Here is a 15,054-nt window from a genome sequence, read left to right on the forward strand (position 1 = left end):
AGTAGCAATCGTCACGGCACCTCAAACGATATTTTAACCCTGCAATATTAATGTCAACACTTCAAAACTACAAAATGCTATTATCTAGTCAATCTCTCACCCCACTCTCTCTCGTTTCCTTTCATTCTCTGTCTTTGAGAATTGTGAAATAAAATGTAACGTAAAAAGATTAATTTCGAAACAGAATAGAATCAAAGCAAAATATAATTCACAAGATGTCAACAAAAATATTGTAAGTTGCAAATACAACATTGCAGGAATAAACATAAATCAAAAAGATGATTTCAAAACCTAGTATTCAACAATGTAACAATATTCATATGAAGTAACAATAAAATAAAGCTGAATAATACAGAAATGAACAGAAACGAAGCTGGCATAAAAAAGTAAAATAAGATCCAAATACGCAATCTTCAACGATACAGCAGGGGTAATAGCGATTAGCTGATACATATTTCAATGCCTCTAAACCTCAGTTATTTAGTCCACTCGCTGCATGATTGTGCACTGACCTGCAGGTCGCCGCTAGTGTTCTCCGTGATCTATGTTCTTCCCTAGTGTCAGTTGGCGGCTTTAACGGCCTCATGATTGAATTAAAGCTTTATCATTCGTGTTCTTTTCCGTCTCGCCCTGCTTCTCAGGAGTAGCCATGCCAATGTTGTTTTGCGAATATCTTATCGTCGGTTTATCTTCACCGTGTCACGGAGTTTTTGAGAAAATACTCCTTTTAAGATTCCACCAACCTCCGCGTTTCTGATACGATCATAGTAATAGTGATGGTCATTCTTGTGATTTTCTTCATGCATCTTCGACGTTTTGGTGGAAATTGTAGATTTTTTCTACGTGAAATGAAATGTCGCCTGATCTCTAGATTATCCAATGAATCCCTCTTTACTAAACTACCATTTTTTATGGAAACTAGGTTGTAATTTTTAACAGATAATGTAACGAGGTAGAGGTCTCCCTCATATAATTATGTTTGTTTGCTTCCTTTTTTTGTTTTGTATTTGTTTTCTTTTATTGGCAGAGACGTTAGCTCGTCGTATTAGATATTTTGCAATATCATTCCTGATACGTTGTGCTCTGAGATCAAATCCTGCCGATGTTTGTTTTACCCTTCGTCCTTTTGTGATCAATAAAAATGTGCTCATCCAGAGCAGCTAATTCACGGAATTCAAAGAATTCTTGTCGGAAAATCAGATGAACTCTACTAAAGGCACCCAAGGGCAAGCTGTTGAATACTGAATTGGATGATGAATAGACATACATAAATACAATCGGTCAATTCAGGCAGTCTTCTTCTTAGTTTACATCAATACAAGTTCGCGAATTGATACAGGTTGATACCAGCTGAAATTGCCGTGTAGTTACACCAAACTCTGAAATGTATGATTACAAAGTAACCTATATTACGAGGCCATTGCTTGTACGTATAGAGTACATGAATAAATAGTGTTTAAGAACATATATTTAGACTTTTCAAAAACAAATGTAATATTCTCTTGAGAGAACATATGGTCCTGAAATTCGACCTTAATTTGATAACCAAACAAAGATTTAGCCAAATCTATTCAAAGCTGTAAACATATAAAAGAACTATAAATTGAATCTCAGAGCTAGAGATAAGTATAAAGAACTTGCCAGCAGTATCAAAAGAATTCTATAGGTTGTCTTATTTATATACTATTTGTTCTTAATACTGACATTGTTTAGTTAACGACAACATCTAATAGAAAAAGCTCTATAAACAAAGACATTCCAGTCGTGAACGTTCCATATTTTTTAAAGCATAGTGTTTCGTCGGTTATATTCTCTAGTATATCCTCTTCCTCGCCTTTAGACAACGTTAGTGTGTGATTTGAGATTTAGCGGATTCGGTTTTTAGTAGATCAAATGACAACCTAGCTCTTTTCGTTGACTAGTGACGGGAACAAGGTAGGGGTACGTCATTAACTTTAATGATCAATTAACTCTAATTCGTTTCGACTATAATTTAGGTGTTGGGGGATATTTCGAAACGGGTTACCAGAAATATTTATATCTGAAGAAGAAAGCGTATTCCAAATATTTTGTGCTGAAACGAAAGCGAAAGCATCAGAAATAGGTTTTAGAAATAGTGCATTGCAGCTTACATTTAATGTGCATATTTGAAGCTGTAGTGTGGGGGTTGTGGGATATTTGGTTGCTAATTCGGGAAAGCCAAATTTTGACAAAGATATTTGATAGAGATTTTGCTGCTTGATTTTCTTGAAATAGAAACCAAATCTCCCACAAATATCTTTTTCAACGGTATTGAGAGAGTATCTTTGGTTGCTGGCCCAGCTTGTCTCTAGTCTCTGGCTACAGAGAATGAGAGAGAGAGAGAGAGAGAGTGACAGTCAGAGTGTGAGTGAGAGAGAGGTGGGAAAATAAAAACTCTTATAATCCCAATCTAAAGTTAGCATCTATGCAGTCATTTGACCTGACTTGCTAGAAGTAGAAGTCAATCGATCTGAACTCACATTGTTCTTCAAGAACAATACGATGTACAATGCAGTTGCTGCTATAGATGCAAAGAGATTGTACAGTCAAGGCTGGGAAACCTCTGGTCATATATTTGCTCGTTGAGAGTTCGTTTGTGACTGAACAACAATATGATTGTCATTGACGTTTAAAAAATGAAAGGGAACTGCAGCCAACTATGAAGCCTCTATGTGCTGATTCTAATTGCTAGAAATTGCAGCGAAATTTTTATCAGTCGAGAGTCGACTCACTTTTCAATGTAGTACAGCTCGATTACCTTTCGTTACAGATTTCTTTAGTCAAGCTGACTTGCGGTTAAGCAAAAATAGCAAAAGCAGCGGCGGCGGGGGTGGTGGGGCGGCAGTGGTGTCGGCAGCGACGGCAGCGACAGCGGTGATGACTCTGGTGGCTGCGACTGCAGATGCAGCAACTGCATGGAAATATTTCCTCCCAAGTCCCAACTCCACACCAGTTCTATCAGATCATCCTATAAGTTCTGTCTGATTTTACCTTTTAATAGTATTTTAGAATGTCTAATGAAATTAAAAATTATTTTTATGCCTTTGTGTACAATTAAACTAATTAAATATTATTTTACAGAATAATAGAATTAAAATTTCTTTGATTAAAACCCTTTCCAACATGGAAGTATCCAAAGAGCCTTTAATGCACATACTCCTTTATGAGTACAAAAAAGGAAACTCTGCAGCCGAAGCGACTCGAAACATACACTCAGTTTATAGAAAAGAATGCTTGAATTAAAAAAACTTGCAGAAGATGGTTTGCAAAATTCAGAAGTGGAGATTTCAGCCTTGAAGATGAAGAACGAACAGGACGCCCAGTTGAGTTTGATGATAAACTCCTTGAGGCATTACTTGAAGAAAATCCTGCACTACCAGTTGAAGAATTGGCAATAAAGCTTAGTTCAAACCATACACCTGTTCATCGTCATCTTCAACAACTTGGAAAGGTTCCTAAACTTGGAAAATGGGTGCCACATGAATTGTCCGAAAGCAACCAGAAATCCCGAGTTGATATCTGCTCTTCTCTCCATTCTCGCGAACTCATTTCACCCTTTTTGAATAGACTTGTGAATGGTGACGAAAAATGGATCTTCTATCGAAATGTTAAACGTCGTAAACAGTGGCTTAGTAAAAGAGAAAAAGCTCAACCACAACCGAGAAAGGAACTTCATGGAAAAAAGGTTCTTCTCTCTAACTGGTGGGATTGCAAAGGAGTAATTCATTTTGAATTGTTACTACCTAATGCAACAATCAATGCTCAAGTCTACTGTCAGCAATCAGAATGTTTGAACCAAGCTTTGAAGAAAAAACAGACCCGCATTATTGAATCGAAAAAGAGTGATGTTTCATTAGGATAATGCGCGACCCCACGCTGCAAAGATCACATCACAGAAGATCGAAGAGCTTGGTTGGGAAAAAATTCCTTATCCACCTTATTCTCCTGACCCTGCTCCTTCAGACTACCATTTGTTTTCGTAGTTTACAGAATCATTTGTGGGGACATAACTTTCGCAAGCCAGGAGGAGGTCAAAACTGACATTTCAGAGTTCTTCGCTTTGAAACCAAAAGAGTTTTACATTGATGGGATTAAAGAGCTTGTAAATAGATGGAAGGAAGTCATAGATAATCAGGGAAAGTACATTAATGATTAAATTTCAATTACATATAACATTTGATCACTTATTTTCTTTATTCAAAATTCGGACAGAACTTATGGGATGACCTGATACATAGAGTCAAGTTAAAATACATATGTTATCACTTCATCCCAAAGAGGCCACAAGGCCCAGTATTGTTCCCTCTATCCAAACAAAAAGGGAGCCGACACATATCATCACAAAAGATACTTTAACAAAGGAACCCATGAATGGCTATTTGATCTGCTACAAATAGTGGTTAAAACTCTCCCTGCATCATACAATATCGTCTTAAAAGAAAGCCTTGTTAATTAATGATTTTTTTGACTAATCGAAGAAGCAAGTGCAGCGCACGTTAGCATTTTAGAATCTTAGTTACTAGTGGGAAGAAGGAGAGAAAGAAAGTACATGTAACAGTATCCATCAATATACCGAGCTACATATGTAGTGTTAACGACTCCGATAATAAAAGAAAACTGGAGGAAAGGGAAAAAAAAGCATGAGCCAAAAGTTGTCTTCAGTTTAAGGACCTGGTCTGAGTCCTTACAATGGGGTGAATTCCACTAAAGCAACTCAACAGAAAGGTGATAATATTCGACTTGCAAATAGATAAAATTTGCTGTTTTGCTACTGAATTAAACTGTTTTGCAAGAAATGCATTTACGAATCAAAGTATTCACGGTTGCTAAATACTTCAATAAAACAATAGAATCTGTTGTAATGTTGGTTTCAGATTTTGGCACAAGGCCAGCAGTTTGGATGAAGAGGCCATGTCTATTACATCAACCCCAGTACTCAACTGGTTCTTATTTTATTAACTGCGTAAGGATGAAAGACAAAGTCGACCTCAGCGGAATTCAAACTTAGAACATAAATATGATATGCCGCTAAGCATTTTGATCGGTGTGTTAACAACTCTGCCAGCTCGCTGCCTTACAGAATCTATTGTCATATAACTTGACTTATATAGCGATAACAATCATTACAGAAAATAACATTTGCTGCATTCTCAAAATGAAATATCTCTGAATTATTAGGAAACCCTTCGTTGCACCTTTGTTTGAAGCGTCAGTTGTTATAGAAAAGAGCAAACCATATTCTTAAAAAAAAAAAATGAAATCTCCGCAAAGTTTTGCTTTAGTTCCCTACATGTTACATTTTTATCATCAGTGAATCACTACATATTTCTTTATCAACTTTTACTTTAAAATCACCATCTTTGCTTCACAGTATAATTCACATTAAAGACTTTTGCAGCCATGATTTTATTATGCTATGCCAATTGAAATCTGGGGGAAAAAGATAACAATGACAACCTAGTAACAATACTTAACGTTTCTCGTAGCGTGATAACTGTACTTTTTCCCTTACTGCCAATTTTCACATCACTACTGCATAGTGGACAAAAAGCATGAAAGTTATCCTTTTTTTTTTTTTTTGCTTTTAGCAATATATCCAAATTGTTTAACCCTTTCATAGTTAAATGCAAATCTTTCTTTTGAGAATTTCTTTAGAGGCTTGAAAAGGAACAAAACTACTGACCTGGACCGACTTCCCTTTGATATGAATCGACTTGACAACTTAGCAGCCACTATGGAAACACAGTCGGTTTCCCTTTAAAAATGTTAAACAACAACAACAACAACAACAAAAGGAAGATTTAATATGTTATTACATTATTTATAAGACTGAAGAAAATTAAAGCATGTTCAGATATAACAACGATAATAAATTACTTATCAGTTTTCCATTCATTTCCGTCTTAAAGATGTTGAACTCGTAATATGATCATAATTTAGTAGTAGTTAAGTAACAAATGGTTTCGATCAATAGTTCAACTAGGCGCATGAGTGGCTGTGTGATATTTTTTTTGCTTACCAACCACATAGTTCCGGTTTCAGTCCGACTGCGTGACACCTTGGTCAAGTGTCTTCCACTATAGCCTCGGGCCGAACAAAGCCTTGTGAGTGTATTTGGTAGACGGAAACTGAAAGAAGTCCGTCATATATATATATATATATATATATGAAATATATATACATGTATATGTATGTATATATGTGTTTCTGTGTTTGTCCCCCCAACATCGCTTGACAACCGATGCGGTTAGGCAAAAGAATAAAAGAATATAGAATATATCAGATTTCTATTCACCGTAGATCCATTTTTGTTTTACTAGTTAATTTGGATTGGAAAGGTGCTTATGAAATTGGACTGTTGTTTAGAAAAAAAGCAGGCAACGTTCGTGCTTTTAGCAAAAGGTAAATGATTAGCTTAATGTATCCCTTGGCTTGAGATAACCAACTGTTGTGTGTTGCTCTCTTCATGCTTGTGACAGTGGAGAAGCTGATTGACTTGTTCTGTGGACGCAAAAGCAAAAGAAATCTTTGATTCTAGAAAAACTACATTTGTGCACTTTTGAGGAAGACCAAGAAGTATCTGCTAAGAGAACGGGAAAACATTTAATCTGGTGTTCTTCAGCTAAAACGGCCGCCAAGTTACTACTATGCTAGTAGTCCTTATTTCATTGTAATTATCATTATATATAAAGACAACAAAATTTAGCAGATCTCAAAAACGAGCATGAATTAGCGACCGGCTTTAATTGCTGCCGGACGGAGAAATAGTGCTCAAAAGTTGGACTGTTCATCCTAAAGCCAGACGTCTTGCCAACCTTGTTTTAATCGGGGCTTTAAGATCAGAAGCATTTCAGAAAATCTGTATCATGTACTTAGGACTACATAAGCGAAAATACCTTTCCTTTTACAAAGTCTGCAGGCTGTTTCGTTGACGCATTCATGCATTTGCCTATACAAGTATTGATTCATAATTACACACTGAATTATATTATCTTATTTTTTGAAATAATGCAAAAAGCAGGATTAAGTTGTGATTCGAAACTGTGAAAAAAGAAAAAAACATCATTAACCTGTTTTGTTTAAAATTCTACTTTCTAATTTCTCCCTTATTTCGAATCAACATGGTAGAAAAGGTTAAGATGACCCATGCCAAATTTGAACCCACAAAGCGTCTATTCCAAGATGGTTATCATCCAGAAGAAACAATTATGTGATTCTTATCTCTGCCTCAAATCGATTACTTCTATATAGTGTGTACCAGACAGTTATACTTCATGTTAAACTCTTCCTAATTGGATTTAAAAACAGCTCCTGATTTTGGAACCTTCATTGTTCTTTTAGCCATAAGAACAATAATTGAAGTGCATACTACTTCAATTACAAATTCTTGGGCCTAATTTACCAAACGCTTCGCCTGTTTTTATCCATTTATTTATTTCTCTATTTGTCCGGCATTAAATAGCAATTCTAAATATATTTACGACACTATTTCCCAAATGGCGTTCCCCTCATGAATAAATGATTTCAGTGTTCACTACAACAGCAAGAACAATAATAATAATAATAATAATAATAATAATAATATAATAATAATAATAATAATAATAATAATAATAGTAATAATAATAACAATAATAATAATCGATCTGTAGATTATCGGAGAATATCAGCCAAATGAAGCTGGCTGGGTCATTTTATATTTTTCCGTTTGCACCGATATATATATATATATATACATACTTGCATACATACATGCATACATATATATATATGCATGCATGTATGTATGCAAGTATGTATATATATATATATATATATATATATATATATATATAATATATATATATATATATATATATATATATATATATATATATATGTGTGTGTGTGTGTGTGTGTGTAGGTATATTCATATGTATATATATGTATATACATATATATATGTGTGTATATATATATGTATATACATATATATGCGTGTATACATATATATATATATGTATATGTACACATATATATATGCATGTGCATAAATGCGTATGCATGCATTTGTATACATATATATGTGTTCGAAAGACTCATATGCATATCTATGTAAAATATATACACATGTATATGTGTGTATGTTTGTGCGTGTTTTTGTATTATTTACTTTCATGAGATGCAAATAGGTACAAATCGAGGCAACAGAGAATTTAAGAGGCATTATAACAAATTACATAAATTTAATATCAATAACCAAAAAAGTGGTAGGGGAAAAATTTCCCAAAAAAATAAAGAGCTAAACAAAATTACAAAAGAAAGAAAGTAAAGCTAGCAAATAACAAAGATAATAACATAACCAAAGGAAAAAAAGAAACAAAAATAAAAAAAACAACAATATGGCAGAAATGTGCGTCTACGCGGAGAGTTGCTTTGTCTTTTTTTTTTTTTGTTATTGTCTTGGCTCACTTCTGCTGAATTAAGAGCTCAATGGAAGCGTTCTGGCGAATTAGCGTCTACGGTATTTGAAAATAGCATTATTTTGTCTGTAAAATTATATCACTTTCGGCTGAGTTGTGTTGGTTTGGTTGAATTTCTTCTTGTCTCTTTCCAGTGTATATATTTGGGGATTTCACAGCAACCATTTTCAATTCGTTATCGTTTGTTTCTAGCTTACTTTGGTTGATTTAGTTTGGTTGACCAATAAACATTTAAATTGGTGTTTATTGGTCTCCGTCAGTTACGTATGTCTCTGTTTATCTCTTCTCACTCTGCCACTACCTTTTCCTCTGTCCCTCTTCTTATCCTTCCTCCTTATTCCTCTCTCTTTCTCTCACTCTCACTCTCACTATCTCTTCCATCTTTCTCTCTCTCTCTTTCTTTCTTTCTCTTGGTAGCTTATGCTTCATTTTTGTTTTTTTCTATGAGTGCGTCAGAGTTCTAATCGTTTTATAGAATGTTGACTTTCAGTTTCGTTCTGTTTTTAGTTGTTCCCACTTGTTTGTTTGTGCAGTTGTTGTTATTGTTATTGTTATTATTATTGTTATTGTTGTTATTGTTATTGATTTCGTTGATGTTTTGTATTCTTTCACTTGCTCCACTGAACAGCAAATTCCTTTCGAAATATAATGCCTAACAAAAACACAATAAATCATCATAAAATAAATAGAAATGTAAATATACAATACACTCTGCTAGTATTTGCATCCGTTAGTGGAATATGAGATGAGCAATGGCTAAGTGGATATGTTCTGTGTTCCCAAGTTTTTGGACGTGAGTTCGTTTCATTGCATCTCGGGCGACATATGCTACCCTTTATCTTATTGTCTTTGACTCCCTCTCTAGAAAATGCCACCCAGATCCTTCTAGGTGAACATCATTTATAAATTTCACGAATGACCTATTCATGAAATGAGTTATAACTCATCCACATAATAATATATTAATGAGAGAGGAGTATAAGTCATAAAGCCATGACATATTTTGACCAAAGGATTTTATAGCTGATCATTAGTGATTTCTTGTATTTTTATCTCCATATTTCGGCATTCCTTCAATTAGATATATATTTGATAATCTTTTCCGTGTACTATTTTTACCAGTACATCCCTGAGAAGATTCAGGTTCACACACTTGTAACGATTTTATTTAAAATCCCAACACAGGTGTAATTCTTCGTGCCAATTACGAAAATCATAACATACCGTAACGATTTTAAAGAAAGCGCCATCTTTCAATTTTGTTTTTGTTTTGGAAAGGCGAAGTTACGAATTTCAAAACTTGTTACGTTTGAGAAATCGATAATGAAACGCGAAAATCCTTTAAAATGAAAATATTTAGTGAAAGAAAACGAAAAATTTTCTATTTTAATTACAGTGAAATTTTGCTATGCACTAAAAAACCTAATCCTAATACTCAACCTAATTCTAAACTCTAAGTCTAACTTCCCCTCAAACCGAAAACCTTGAAAATTAAGCCAACTTTAAATTCTACATCCTAATCTTCAGCCTTAACCCTAAACCTAGTACCAGCCCCAGAACTAGTCCTAGCCACAGACCTAGTCCTAGCCCCAAGATGGACTGAATTGTTCGTTGTGGGAGTATAATCAAATAACGTGGCAATGTTGGATGAGATGCCGAGAAAGGATAATCTTTAAGGGTTTTCTTAACTCTTATTGATTTCTAAAAAGTGTGGCGGTGGGGATAAATGGTTGTAGTGTAGTTCAATAATGTTGATGGTTGATGTTGATGGTTCAATATCGTTGCAATGTGATAGAAGCTGTATTGGTGGGAGTTGATAATGTAAAAGAACAAAGCTGGAATACATGGCGGTAGAGAAGTTGATGGAAGTATACAGTGTATGGAAAAAGTGCTAGAAGAATCAGCTAAGTAGGTGGGAGGAAAGTACCTAGAGTAATAGTGTTTCAATAGATGGTAGAAGTAAATAACGTAGTGTTATAATCTTAACTAAGTTACAGGGACGTAAACACACCAATACTGGTTGTCAAGCGATGATGGAGGAAACAGAGGGAGAGAGGGAGAGAGAGGTATGTATGTATATACATACACGACAGAAGTAAATAAATACTCCATAAAATATCGTATTATGTTTATTTTAACTTGAAACGGTTTATATCTTTTATTAATTGACATTTTCATGTTTTAGGTTCTATATGTAACTGTTTAATCATGTCACATACAAAAGAAGGCTTGGAACTGTCCGAAATTCAAAGAGACCGTATTGTGGATCAATATGAAGGTGGAAAACCTTGGGTTCCCGCTTTCTACAGTTAATAGAGTGATCGTGCAATTCACTAGAGAAAAGAAGGAGTCCACAATACATCGCCCAGTTCGACCAGTCCTCTCTGACAGGACCCTTCGCTTTGTTAAATGAAGTGTAAAGGATAATCCTCGTTGCAAGCCCTCTGACAGAGCAGAACAAGTTGATGTTAATCCCAGAACAGCTGTTAGGTATCTCTACAAACTTGACTACTTTGGCAGAGAAGTAAGAAGGAAGCCACTTCTTCGACCAGCCAATATCAGGTGGAGAAAAGATTTGCTATATTTTCTGAACTCTGTGATCAAGAATTTGACATGAAAAGTTTGCAGCCAACAATGAAACACGGCAGCTATTTTGTGATGGTCTAGGGAGTAACTTGGAGCAATGGTCGATCAGTGATGGTGGAATGTGATGTAAATATAAACTTTGATAGATATGTGCCCACATTGTACAAAGGATTCCTCCCACTCTTCTCCACTGGGGAAGACTATTTATGGAAGAAAAACCTATTGAGCACCTCTGGGACAATGGACAGGACACTTCCTAATAAGTACAAAAAAGCATCTTCAAAACTAGATCTTTTGAGATTACTGCATGAAACTTGGCAAGAAATTCCTCAAGAGAATATTCGTCATCTGATCGGTAGCATGCCTAATAGGGTCCTTGCATTGAAACATGCAAAGGACAAGCCTACTAAATTAGATATTCACATTATAATAATTAATAAATAATTTGAATATATAATTCCAGATTTAAATATACTTTAACGATTATAAGTGTGTGCATTTAATTCTGTCATGTTTGTGTGTTTGTATACACACACACACACAAACACACACACACACATATATATATATACATACATATATATATATAGCGTATGTGTATATATATGTATATATGTGTGTGTGTATATGTATGTATGCATGTATATACGTATGAATGTATGTGTGTGTGTGTGTGTGTGTGTATGCATGTATATACGTATGAATGTACATATGTGTATATGTATACGACGGACTTCTTTCAGTTTCCGTTTATCAAATCCACTCACAATGCTTTTTATCAGTCCGAAGCTGTAGTAGACAATAGACGACACTTGCCCAAGGTGTCGCGTATGCCTACATACAATCATCCATATATAGCCATGGAATAAGTATAAAGAGCACTTCTGTTATGGAATGCATATCAACGCAATAAATATTCGTGGAACAGGTGCAACAAAATTTGTAGAACCTATTGTTTTATTCAAACAGACAAAGACATTTTGTCTCTTTGTCAGAAACCAGATTTCTCCTCCTGATAAAAATATAATAAATAATAAATGTGAAGACATACAGATATACAGACGTACATACACACCCACAAACAGATATAGTACGCGCCGGTCGGTCTGGGAATAGAAATCACAAATGTACGACTTTGGGTTCAATACCATATACTTTATGTGTGTGTATATATACATATATATATATATATATATATATATATATATGAATTGTATGTGAGAGGACATTTCACTGAGTGTATCAGTAGAAACAGACAATACGTACATGCGAATAAGCTCAATTCTTTACAGAGAAAAATCTCGCGAACATTAAACATATAAATGCGTACACAAATATATAGTTATATAAATATATTTCTAGTCATGCAGACATACACACACATGCGCACCATACACATGCGACACACACATACTCTCACACACATCCATTCTCACGTGCCCGCTCCCGACGAATAATCGCGACAAAAAAAAACCCTATGTCTATCATTCACTTTCTGTCCTTTGCATACACAGATGCACATGTAAAAATGCTTGTGACATATATCAATTGTATGTATGTATGTATCTAAGTATGTCTGTGTGTGTATGGGGGGGGGGGTGAGTGCTATTATTTATCGAAGTATACAGATAGTCCTGTATACAAATGTCAATCAGTAATGGCTTTTTTCATAATGAATATTATAAATCTTATGCAAACTGTTATATGCCGCCTACCAATACAACAATATATTTGGATATGCGTACAGATTCTATATATATATATATATATATATATATATATATATATATATATATATATATATATATATATATATATATACATACATACATACATATATATATATACATACATATATATGTAGATAATATATATATATATATATAATATATTATATATATCATAATACATATATATATATATATACTACATATATATACATATCTTTATATATATATATATAATATATATATATTATATGTATGTTATGTATGTATATGTATGTATGTATGTATGTGTGTGCGTGTGTGTATATATAAATGCAGGCGATCGTGTGTGTTTATGTATGTATATGACGTAAACAACATTTATGTTCATATATATGTTTGTGTTTGTGTGTGCGTATGGTTATGGGTGTATGCACACACATACATACATACATACATGAATACACATAAATACATAAATATACATGTACTAATACATGTGTATAAGTATATATATATGTGTGTGTGTGTGTATAAAGCTCTTTATTTGTCAATCTATACACCTATACATATAATCATATATATATATATATATATATATATATGTATGGTATGTATATTATATACACACCACACACATCCACACACACACACAACAACATATATATATAATATATATTATATATATATATATATATATATATATATGATATATGCATACATATATACACACCTACACAGAAGTACCAGCAGACATACATACATATATACATGCATTCTTATATGTTTGTCTGTGCCTGAATATTGCAATTCTATATGTATGTGTATACACCCAATCGAAAGAGAAAGAACGCGAACATACTGCTTCATTTATTTATATATTTGTATTGCTGTCTTTGGCACACACAAAAAAAAAATAATTGTGTTGAAACGATACAAATGATATTATGTATTATATCGATGCTATGAAACTTAGAAACAGACGAGAAAAATAACAAATATAATACGTACCTAACTATATATTTACATACATACGTACAGGCAGAAAGAAAGACACAGGGACACACACGCACGCACACATACACACTCATACATATATGTGCTTATTATATATATATATATATATATTGTACATTCTTATTCATAACCCAAATTAAATAATCAATGCTTCTTGGCTGATTATCTTATAGTTTTCTGGGCAATTTATGAAAAAAAATTCCCTTTAATCATTTTGGCAGCAAATGTTTTCAATAATGCCGACTTTTAATTTGCACCATTTTTTTTTTTTTTGCTAACTGCTGTAAATAAAACCAAAATACGTTGGAAACGAAGATATATTGGTTTCCTTTTTTCATATCTGCCTGCCTGTCAGTCTGTCTGTCTGTTTGTCTCTCCCTGTCTCTCTGTCTGTCTGTCTCTCTCGCTATATATATATATATATATATATATAGAGAGAGAGAGAGAGAGAATAACATATTTCTATTATATATATATATATACACATACATATATCTGTATCTATATCAATATATATGTACATATATTTGTGTGTGGTATGTGTGAATGTGTGTGAGTATGTGTGTAAGTGAGTGTGTATATATATATATATATATATATATATATATATATATATATATAATGTAGAAAATTATGGAATATTGGTATGATGTTGTTTCTGAATTAGTGAACTGACATTTGTTGTTCTTATTGTTAATGTTGTTCATATTGTGCTTAAAGCCCTCCCTCATATCACATCAACTATGAGCTGAACGAACTATTATGTGATTAACGACGCTCCAGATACGACCATCCTCTCTCCCTGTATATTTACTACTACGTTGTCTAATACGTTTTTGCTTTTCTGTAGTCTTATAGTGTTCTTCGAGCGACCACATAGATTATATCCAGTTGATTTTGTCCGGGATAGTAGTATTGACTTATCTTAAAAGGACTGAATGGTATGACTTGGAGGAGGTCTGTATGTTATTTCTAGCGTTTCAGACGACCACTGTGAAACCCCCTTTCAATTCGTTGTTGTCATCATCTGCCATTTAGTTATAATATTGGAATGTCTGGGGGAATGTCTGTGAAGAAAAAAATTGTCTATATGTTATTGAATAAGCGTGTTGACTGATGTTGAGAAATGAACTGACAGGCCATGATGGTGTTGGTAAAGGTAGTGGTTACGGTGGTGATGGTGGTGGTGGTGGTAGTGGTGACAGGAGGGAAGGTGTTTCATGGTAGGAGTTATCATACTGCAATATTATTGCCAATGGCAT

Source organism: Octopus sinensis, linkage group LG2 (genome assembly GCF_006345805.1).
Source record: "Octopus sinensis linkage group LG2, ASM634580v1, whole genome shotgun sequence".
NCBI classification, from domain to species: Eukaryota; Metazoa; Mollusca; class Cephalopoda; order Octopoda; family Octopodidae; genus Octopus; species Octopus sinensis.